The sequence below is a fragment of the Vipera ursinii genome (genome assembly GCF_947247035.1).
Source record: "Vipera ursinii genome assembly, chromosome: W".
NCBI lineage: Eukaryota > Metazoa > Chordata > Lepidosauria > Squamata > Viperidae > Vipera > Vipera ursinii.
Window position 1 is genome coordinate 18,062,993 of NC_139522.1, and position 10,741 is coordinate 18,073,733.

A 10,741-nucleotide genomic window follows, 5' to 3' on the forward strand; every position below is an offset into this window, starting at 1 on the left:
TTTAATTATATCGATAAAATAGAAATTAAAGTACTCCAGGTTGGATTTTTCAACCTAATTATTTAATGTTATTTGGACTCCTATATATTATACAAAATAGGATTTGGAATCAGACGTCACATTTTACCCTCTTAAGATATATGTATGTGCTATGTAGGCTTACTTTCCACAAATGTACTTTTCTCGTTAAAAATGATTAAATTGTTCCCTAGCGATATGTTCCGTGTTTAATATTTTCAAACGGTTTCTTTGTGTGTTTGAGTCATCCGAGTCGTGGTTCTCCCAAAGATCCTTTTTCCTGACGCGACCGGAATCCCGTTCCTTTTTGAAGATGTTTCGCCTCTCCTCTGAAAACCCACCTCGGCTCTGACTAGATAGTGGGGAATGGAAGGATTTATATTCCTTGCGGACGGCTGGTCCTTTTAGAGTCTCTTCGGATCCTTCCGCCGACTCGGTTACCGCAAAGACCAAACCCCGTCCTCTCACGCTGGCTCCACAGACTTATTTATCCGTCTACAGCTGCAGCAGATGACTATACATATAACAATATTTTTTTTCTCAGTAAATACTAAAACTTTACTTCTCATCAGCTTTCGCGTAGATTTACAGAGAAGGCAGGAGACGAAAGCAGCAAAAAATGGGTTGAGGAAAGCAGAGCAGATCGAAGCGGAGCAAAAGAACCCACCTGCTAGCAGACGAAAAGGCACGGCAGCAGCAAGTCTGCATCTCAAGAGGCGGAAGGGCTTGGCCTCCAGGGCGCGGGCGAGGAGACCTACTCGGCGGTAGCGAGGGCGGCACCTTCTCTAAACGAACGGGGTTCATGCATTGACCCGAGTAGGAATTTGTGGTTTCCTGAATTGGCCGCACCGGCCTGGTGTATGCCTTGTGTTAAGCTGAGACCGAATGCTGGGGCTACCGTGAGCTAAGAAGCCCCTGAAGCCGTGCGTGGATGGTCTGTCGAAGTCTGGTTGAACGAACCTTCCCGAGGCCAACCACGTTGGCGAGGACAGGACCGATCGGGCGGTAGATCTTTTCCTTCCTCTCTAGGACGTGTGGGTGAAGCGACTCTTCTACTCCTGTCCATTAAGAGAAGTGAATTATGAGATCGTTTCATTTAAAGGTTTTGCTTAAGTGGATTGGAAAAGCAAACTGAGACACCAGAGCCTAGGACTGAGACCACAGGTGAAAAAAGTCCCCTTGGGGAGAATATAGTTGCTTACAATTTTTTTTGTTTTCTTTTTAGAAAAACATCTTACCTCTTTCTTCCTTCTGGTAGAGGATGGGGTTCCCTGTGGCTCACGAGTCGCTCTGTGACTACAGAGCAGCCCTTTGGCTAACTGCTCCGAAACTGCTTTTCAGTCAATACGGGTCTCTGTGGATGTTCTGCTACTAACTAGTGTAGACAAAATCTGGCAGAGCGTAACAATGTTCTGGCAGTATTTTAAAAGGCAAATGTTTGATTTTAAAGAAAGTATCGGCAGGGGCCTGGAAAGTTTGTTACTCCCTCTGTGAAAAAGGCAGATGCCACATTATATCTCAACAACAAAACAGATAGTTACAGAATTGGGAGAGCCAGAAGCGATGGAGAGTGCTGCTGACAAGATCGCAGCGGACCGTAGGCACGTAACACAAAACACCGGCTCCTGACCTCTAAACTCCAAGCTCTCGCTGTCCCCCGTGGCCCAAAGGATAGGGTGGTCACCTTGGCATTTCGCTTTCCAAGGGGCAGGCTGATGAAACATCTTCACAGAAGGGCTCCGCGCCTGCATCCATCGAGCGGCCTAGTTCTAGAAAGTGGGAGAAACGAGTGTTACGCAGACTGCTTCTTGCCCAAAAGAGAGCTAAAGACAAATACAAAACAACTACTGAAGTTGCCCCTATCCTCGGAAAAACAGTGCTGACTCGATAAACCCAAAATACTATCGGAACCGCCCTGGGTTTCGTATGCCGCCTGCTTGCTGCAAAGCTACCCGCTTGCCTGTCTCGTCTCCTTTCTGTTTTGGATTCTGCTGCTAAGAGGGCCCTGGAGGTCGTTTCTGACTCCCACCCACCCCCGGCCAGAAAGTAAAGCGTCGGGCCCCTAGGAAAGGGCCTTCTCTGCACAGCTACCGGATTCTGCGATGGGACCCTGGAGAGTGGCTCTTTGCCCGACTCTCAGAAGATTTAAGACTAGGGCAATCGTGCTTCTCGTTAACTGAGTTTCCGCCTGAAACTTATCCCGATACTTAATTTGAACTAATTTCAGTGGCATAATATTCCTCCGATTTTTCACTTGATGATGTGAAATGTGATGATGTGCCTTACCCCAAAACCTAGAACTAAGGAGAAACTTCCTGACAGTGAGAACAATTAACCAGTGGAAGAGCCTTCCTCCAGAAGCGGTGAATGCTCCAACACTGGAAGTTTTTAAGAAAAGACTGGGCAGCCGTTTGTCTGAAATGGTATAAGGCTTCCTGACTGAGCACGGGGGTGGACTAGATGACCTCCAGGCTCCCAAGTCTGTGGTTTTGTAAGGTCTCCTGCTTGAGCAGGAGTTCCAATTTTATTATTATTATTATTATTATTAAAAAGAAACGTACGTACGTACAATCTCCTTAAAGAATTAGCAGGGCAGGTCAAGCAAAACTATTCTTGAATGAAAACATCTTAGTCTGGTGAACGGGAGTGAGCGGGGTACGCTTTTAAGAGGAGCCTATTAAGATCTTATACAGAGAAGCGCCATACCGCTCGTTGTTCTACATCCGGGACTTGGGCGCTGGGAAAACACCATTAAACGGCTGCCTTGCTTGACAGCCTTCGAGGAGACCCCCGACACGGGAGGGAACCCCATTCCGGACCCGGCCGCCAAAAACCTTGAACGCCGGCCCCGGCTCTAAAAAGGAGCTCCGCGATCTTTGTAGCACAACGGAAGCCGCGGCTGAGCTGACAGGAACTCCGCCGTGGCGAGAAAGTCGCTACGAAAGGAAGTTGGCAGGGAAGACTAAAAGGAGCAGACAGGGAGTTGGCCATTTTGAGGTCCCTGTGAAGGGGGCGCTCTGCGCTTTGTGGCTTTGCTTTTCGGTGTCCCGATCCTAGGGGAAAGGCCTACGAGGGCCTCATTATTAATGCTATGAGGAACGAAATCATGCCCTCCTGTGGTCAAACCCGGTATTGCGGCCGCCGAAAGAAATAAACCTTTTTAATGGCATTTTAAATCTAGGGTCTAACTTGTTGATCGGACGTGAAGTCCACCGGGCCCAGAAGGTCGCCACGAAAAAAAGTTGGAGGATGACTAAGAAGGTTGGACCGGAAAATGGCCATCGTGGAAAGGTCGTTTTTCAAAGGCCCTGTGGGGCAGCGAATTTGCTAGGACAGGAAGTCCGCCGTGCCGAGAAGGTCTCTCTCACTCTCTGAAAGGAAGTTAGGGGAATGATAAAAAAAGGACCAGAAGTCAGCCGTGATGGAAAGGTCCTAGTACAAAGGTCCTGGGGGATGGCCGATAGGAACGGACAGAAAGTTCGCCGGGCCCAGAAGGGCTCTCGCAGATTACACGGGAGGAACGAGACGGCGTACTCTGCAAAGACCCGAGTCTCCTGTTGCCCCCAGAGAGACCTGCTTTTTCTTTCTTGTACCTCTGGGCGGTGGGTGGGCTGTTTCCGGCAACCTGGAGAGGAAAGGGAGGAATTTCCTGCCATTCGTAAACCTGACTTGCTTTGGACAAAGTTCTGCAAAGTTAGATGGATGGCAAACAAATTAGTAAATTCCTACTAATCTTGTCTCCCCCCTTTTATCCATACATTCAATGATAATAAGGAAGGGCTTTTCAACCAGTGGTACGGGTACCACCTGTGGTACATTGGCACCTGGCACGCAACCATCCTAGAAAAGTGGTAGCGGTAGAGGGGAATGAGCTGAACCGGTGGCAGCACTGCACAAGCCTGAGCGAGAGACGGCTGGAGCTGCAAGGCTGTCAGGGCTCAGCGGAAGTGCCAGGATCAGTGCCAGGCTCCAGCTGGAGCTCGGCGCCGATCCTGGTGCTTCTGCTGAGCCCAGAAGAAGTGCCGATCAGCTGGAATGTTGCAGCATCTCCAGGGTCTTGTGATTTACATTCAGATGCTTGGCAACTGATTCATATTTATGATGGTCACAGTGTCCCAGGGTCATGTAAAGTGATCAAAACCTGCTGCAACCACCCAGCAGATGGGGGGAATAAAAACCAAACACCCACTCCACACCCGCTACCAATCCTCAACAGAAATGCTAACAACAATGAAAATCTCAGACAGGAGGAAGGGCGCCGCTGGTCGGGCAGACAGATGTCTTGCTCGGCTGTGGCTTGGGGGACACTTTTTTTAGTGCCACTGTAACTCCAAACAGTCACTAAGCGAACTCTTGTAAGTCGAGGACTACCTGTACTTCATCACTTTTTTCCTTTTTTTTTTAGGTCATCAAGTTTTTGACACCTTGCTAGGTGAATAGTGGTACTCAGATGTTGGCATATCCTAAAAGTGGTACAATGGGTGAAAAGGTTGAAAAGCCCTGCTATTAGCCACCGATAAGTTATATACATTTTCAAAATAAATTATATTTTTATATCAATTTATATTTATCCTTTCTTAATAAAATGTATACAATTTATTTCAATTAGATATTTAACATTCAACGTATATTAATATATAGTTATCTCTAAGAAATATTGTTTAGAAACATCAAAAGTAACATAAATACCAACGTACATACGTACAATCTCCTTAAAGAAATAGCAAGGCAGAACAAACAAAACTATTGTTGAATAAAAAATATCTTGGTTTGGTGGATGGGGGGGGAGCGGGGTACAATTTTAAGAGGAACCTATTAAGATATAATATAGAGAAGCGCGATACGACTCGTTCTTCCTACATCCGAGACTGGGATGCTGGGGAAACACCTTTATAACAGCTGCCTTGTTTGGCAGCCTTCGAGGAGACTCCAGAGACGGGACGGAACCCCATTCCCGACCCGGACACCAAAAATCTTGAGCGCCGGTCCCGGCTCTAAAAAGGAGCTCCGCGATCTTTGTAGCACAACAGAAGCCGCTGCTGAGCACGCATAAACAAACCCTAAGTGTATTATTGAAACAAACTAACTTCATCTCTATGTTCCCAATTTAGCCACTCGATTTTCTAAAGTTGAAACGGAATGAGTACAAAGAGACCCGGTCTCCCAACCGCTGCTGGCGCCACCACTACCGGTAGTCGGTCGCTTCCTTACAGACGCAGCAAAAGGCCAGGAACAAGTGGGCAGTCAGCTTAGGGAAGAGGAGCAAATGAGTGGTCAGGGTGGCGGGAGGGGTGGAGATCCCCCGCTAACTAGGTCGGGTAGGTGCGGATCTCCCGCTAACTAAGTAATAGAAAAACCCGATATCTTTCTGGAATCAGGAACTGCGGGGATGACTCGGTTTACCTGAGGCTCTACCAGGCTTTTTTTTCCTTCTTGCGGCCTTGTCGGTAGACGTGCACCACGGCAGTATAGAGCAGAAAATAGCATAGGAAAAAGCAGAGAACCGTGCTGCAAATCAACAGGAAGTTGATGGCGGCCATACTGAGAAGATCGTTGTCAAAGATACTGGCGGATGACCGTAGAGGACTGACAGGAAGTCCGCCATGGCGAGAAGGTCGCTTCGAAAGGAAGTTGGCACGGAAGACTAAGAAGAACGGATAGGAAGTCGGCCATAATAGGAAGGTCTATTCCAAATAAACCGGGGGATGGCCAATTTGAACAGACAGGCAGTCCGCCGTATTGAGAAGGTCTCTGTGGGGGGAAAGGTAAGGTAAGTGGACAGGAAGTCGGCCGTGGCAAGAAGGTTGTTTTTAAACGTACTGGGGGACAGTCGCCTTAAAGGGACGGGAAGTCCACCAAATAGAGGTCTCTAGATGACTCACCCCTTCATGGATTACTGCCTTGTCGTGGCGAAGGGGCTTGCGTAATTCAATGAAGCTATGAGCTATGCCGTGCAGGGCCACCCAAGACGGAAAGGTCATAGCAGAGAGTTCTGACAAAACGTGATCCACTGGAGAAGGAAATGGCAAACCACTCCAGTATCTTTGCCATGAAAACCCTATGGACAGTACCAAAAGGCAAAACTGTCACTGCGTGTTTTTTTAGTTTTGCCAGCTTCGCTCATTCCTAAGTGTACATCTCTTTCTGCTCTGCACCTTATCTTATCTTGTAACCATAGTGACTCCAGCTATGTCCAGCCAATGTTTTGGTTTTAAACTGCTTTGTGCGCAGGCCTGAAAAAGTTCACAGTTTCAGTTTTACCTTTCTCCTTCTGCCTCATGAAAGAATGTGGTCAGTCTAGGTCTTTTGTTTTCTCATTAAAAGTTTTACTATAGAATATGCCTTGGTTTTCTTTTCTTTGATATTGACCATGCAAATGAACCACGGTCCATCCACCTCTGGTCGGACTGTTAATTGTTCCGCGACATTTGGTCCCCGAGGATGGTTTATTTTTATTTTCAAGATTTATTGATAGGCAATTAGGCAGTTAGTCCAGCACTGAGGAGGCTGTGATTCATTGCTGAAAATATGCCCAGGAAAAGCAGAAAGAAGAAGGCCTGTTATCTGTCTGCTAAGGAGGAGGCAGCCGTTCCACAGAGAGATCTTCCTTCAAGTTTACAGACTCCGTTGGCATCGGCTACACATCTTGGAGAAGCAGCCTCTGAGCCAAGGTCAGTTTCACCATTTTCTGTTTTTACTGACTCTCAAGCTGATGCCCCAGTTGTAACTTCTGCTCATGGGGATCAGGCTGATTATGAGAGATTTGGTGCTAAACCTACGGCTTCACTAGGGAAGGAGGTGAGCTATTATTCTCCAAGCACTGAGCAAACTGTGCATGAGAAGACTTTGCACAGTTATTATGAACAAATTGAAATTTTAGAGAAGGATCTGCTAAAGGCAAAGTTGTGTGCAGCATGGTATGAAAAGCATGGGAGAGCCTCTGCTGGCATTCAGTTTTCAGAATCGGCCATTTTGCCTCCCTCTTCACAAGCAAAGCCACACCCACAAGGGATCGCCATTTTGCCTTCTCCCTCAAAGACAGAGGCACGCCCACAGTGGAATCTTGTGTCAGACGAATGGGAGCCTGACTGTTTTCTGTTTCAAAGAATGCAGAATGCAGTTTCACAGATATCCCTTCAGCAGGCATCGCTTCAAGCTGCCACACCTCCTCATTCATTGAGAGCTTCAGCTAGAATGCCTATTAATACTGCTACTATTAAAGTCCCTGTCTCAGATGGAGCACAGCAGCCTTCACCCCAAGTGCAGCCTCCACTGGTTCCTCAAATACAAAGGCCAATGCTAACTGCAGGTCAACTTAATGTAGCAGCTCAAGCACCAACACCTGCTGGCCAGGGTGGCACTGCAGCTCAAGTACAGCCACCCCCAGCACCAGTACCTGTAGCAGCTTCAGTGCAACTGCCCCAGGCCCTGGCACAGGCGCCACAGGTGCCCCCTGCTGGTTATGTCCAGATGGCACAGCCTGCACAACCAGTGCCTCCTGCAGGCCAAGTCCCAATTGCACAACCTGCACAGCCAGTACCCCAATTGCATGTTCCTCAACAGGCACCCTCTATTGTACCACTGGCTGGTGATTCAAAACTGAAGCGGTCTGGACAGAATTACAGGGCATGGGTCAGTGAAGTTGGACTTTTGCTTCGTAGAGAAGGTACCCATGTGATGGTGTTTAATCCTCCTGCCCAGCCATGGCCTCCTGACATATGGGACTTGAATAATAGAGCATGCACAACGTTATTAATGTCCATGGACACTGAATTGCAGCTCACATTTTCACAAGATGCAACTGCCCAACAAATTTGGGCTCAATTAGAGGCATGTTACCGGCCTACATCCATTGAGTCTACATGTTTACTTTTGTCTGAGTTCCATGGTTCTAGATTAAAACCTGGTGAACATATTGGAGAACACTTAACTAAAATGAAAGGAATAAGAAAAGAACTGGGTGAAAAAGGCTATCCTATTGATGACTTTCAAATGATCAGCATTATCATTAACTCTTTGAATTATGACTGGAAAGATGCTATTTCTAAGATTAATCAAGTGCCTATTGCTCAACGCACAGTGGATCATGTATGCAGAATTTTAACCGAAGAAGAGGCACTTATGCAAGCCGCGCCACATTTAAGGGAACCACCTGCATCAAAAGCTTCAGTGAGGCGTTCCTTCCGTGGAAGAGCCTACGTTCCAAGGATGCCAAGATGCTACATCTGCAATCGTGTGGGACATGCCACCCGGGATTGTCCCCAACGGTTTCCAGCGCCCGCCATGTACCAGCCCAGAGGAACAGATTCCAGAGGAGGCAGAGGTAGAGGCGGACGACAAGGTCGTGGTTGTGGTCCCAGGCGTGATCCTCAAGCTCCACTTGCCACATTAGTTGTAACCAACGATCCACAGCCTCAACCAGAGTATGACAGACGCCTACTTTGGACTTTGGACAGCGGAGCAGCATTACATGTTACCTACAGAAAAGAGCTTTACACAGAGATGCACGAGCCTGAACCTGGACTTCGTGAACTGTACTCTTTTTCAAATCATCCTGTTCAGGTCATGGGAAAAGGAACTGTTTATATTGAAGAGCTCGGTGCATTCATTCCCGATGTTTACTACGTTCCGTCTGCCAGTAGTAATTTGCTTAGTCAGAGTCACTTGTCTAGGGTGTCAAAATTCCAGGTACACCATCTCGAAAAAGCATGTTATGTAGTTAAAGATGGAGATATTGTTGCTGAAACCATGTTGATTGGTGGTGTTTATTACTTAAAACCAAAGTCTAAACCGAAAGAGCAGGCAAGTATACAAGCTCCAAAAAGGGAGAGCACAGGCCCAGTGAGAGATGTCCCAGAGAGAGATCCTGCTGCTACTTCAAAGGCTCCTAAAGCCAATAAAAGGACAAATAAGACACAGGTTGCTCGTAGCAAGCCTGAGGTTCCTAATAAAAATGCTAATGTTGAGAATTCACTAACAGGTAAACCTTTGCATTCCAGGTGTATCCATAAGTGGCATAGAAGATTGGGTCATGTCAGTTTCCGTGTTCTGAAGAAGATGCCAGAGTTCGCAAGAGGTTTGGATCTTAAGGGGTGTAAGGTGTTCTTGGACTGTGCTGTCTGCAAGAAAGCCAAATCCAAAGCAGCAGCAATTCCAAAATGCGCTACACGCCTGTCAACACGCATTTTTGATTTGGTACACACCGACATAGTGGGTCCTTTTGCACCAACAATTGGTGGTAAAAGATATTTCTTGACAATTGTTGATAATTACTCTAGATATGGTTATGTATTTCCTATGAGAGAAAAATCTGAGACCTTTCAGATCTTTAAAGACTTTGCCAATCTTGTCTATACCCAATTCGAAGTCAGCATTGCCAGAATTCAGAGTGATCGTGGTGCTGAATTCATGTCTCAGCGTTTCCAGGACTGGATGCGTAAGAGTGGGATACTACACCAGACCTCAGCTCCTTACACTCCAGCTCAGAATGGAGTGGCAGAACGCAGAAATGGAGTTCTGCAAACCATGATGCATTGCCTCCTTGAAGATGCTAACCTCAGTCTTCCATACTGGGGTGAAGCTATCAAATATGCTAACCATATCATCAACCGCACTTGGAGTAGTGTGATAAATCAGACCCCTTATTTCATGTTATATGGGCACAAGCCTGACCTCTCACATCTCCATATTTTTGGTTCCTATGCTATGGTCAATATTCCTTTAGCCCAAAGGAAGAAAGGGGGTCCTGCAGCAAAAAGGATGAGATTTATGGGCATTGATGATAATTCAAAATGGAGCAAATACATTGACTCTCATCATGTCATAGTCATTTCACAATCTGCTATTTTTGAGGAAGATGCTGACTGGTCCAGGATTCATTCTAACGATCCTGGAGTTTATTTTCCTAGAGATGATGCTGCTGATGCCATGCAGCCTGATGGTCAAGATGCACAGGCGAATGTTCCTTCCACGAGATCTTCTCAACCCACTGTTCCGTCTTTGCAAGCCGCCGATGCTGCTGGCGATGAAGACGAGGACGAAACGGAAGAAGAATGGACAGTTGTTCCGAGACGTTCCAAGAGGACCACAAAGGGAATTCCTCCAAAACGGTATTCGTGGCAAGTAACGAAAGCACCTTTACCTTTGATTTGTAATGTTACACTTCCTCCTGTGACGTTCACACAAATCAAACATCTTCCTGAAGCAGAGCAAGATAAATGGTTTGAGGCAATGCAGGCTGAAATGGACAGTCTAAAGAAACTTCAGGTGTTTACGCCTGCAAGCCCTCCAGCAAACAAGAAAGTTATTGGCACTCGATGGGTCTACAGAATTAAAAAGAAGCCGAATGGTGAGTCGTTGTACAAGGCCAGACTTGTAGCCCAGGGTTTCGCTCAACGTTATCCTGAGGACTATACAAATACTTATTCACCCACAGTGCGGACGGAGAGTGTGAAAATCGCCTTAGCCACTGCAACTATCCTTGGCCTAGAAGTTTTCCAGTTTGATGTTGAAACAGCTTATCTACACGCTGATCTTGATGAAGAAATTTATGTCAAAGGTCCTCCAGGTTTCCGACAGCAAGAAGGGGATACTTGGTTTCTACACAAAAGTCTTTATGGTCTGAAACAGTCTGGTTTAATGTGGTACTTATGTCTTTCTGACAAACTAAATTCAATGGGCTTTATTAAGTCCGAAATAGATGAATGCGTGTTTACAAAAAGAT

At 46.6% G+C, this 10,741-nt stretch overlaps 1 long non-coding RNA gene across 1 annotated transcript; it reads right to left on the reverse strand.

Annotated features, from left to right (window-relative positions):
• Window positions 1-951: 951 nt before the first annotated feature.
• On the reverse strand, window positions 952-5,554 carry LOC310648240. Its single transcript, XR_014494038.1, has 4 exons — window positions 5,422-5,554; window positions 3,612-3,704; window positions 1,649-1,787; window positions 952-1,076 (listed from the first exon to the last, which is right to left on the reverse strand). It is a non-coding gene; the product is annotated as an uncharacterized lncRNA (long non-coding RNA).
• Between the last annotated feature and the right edge of the window lie 5,187 nt (window positions 5,555-10,741).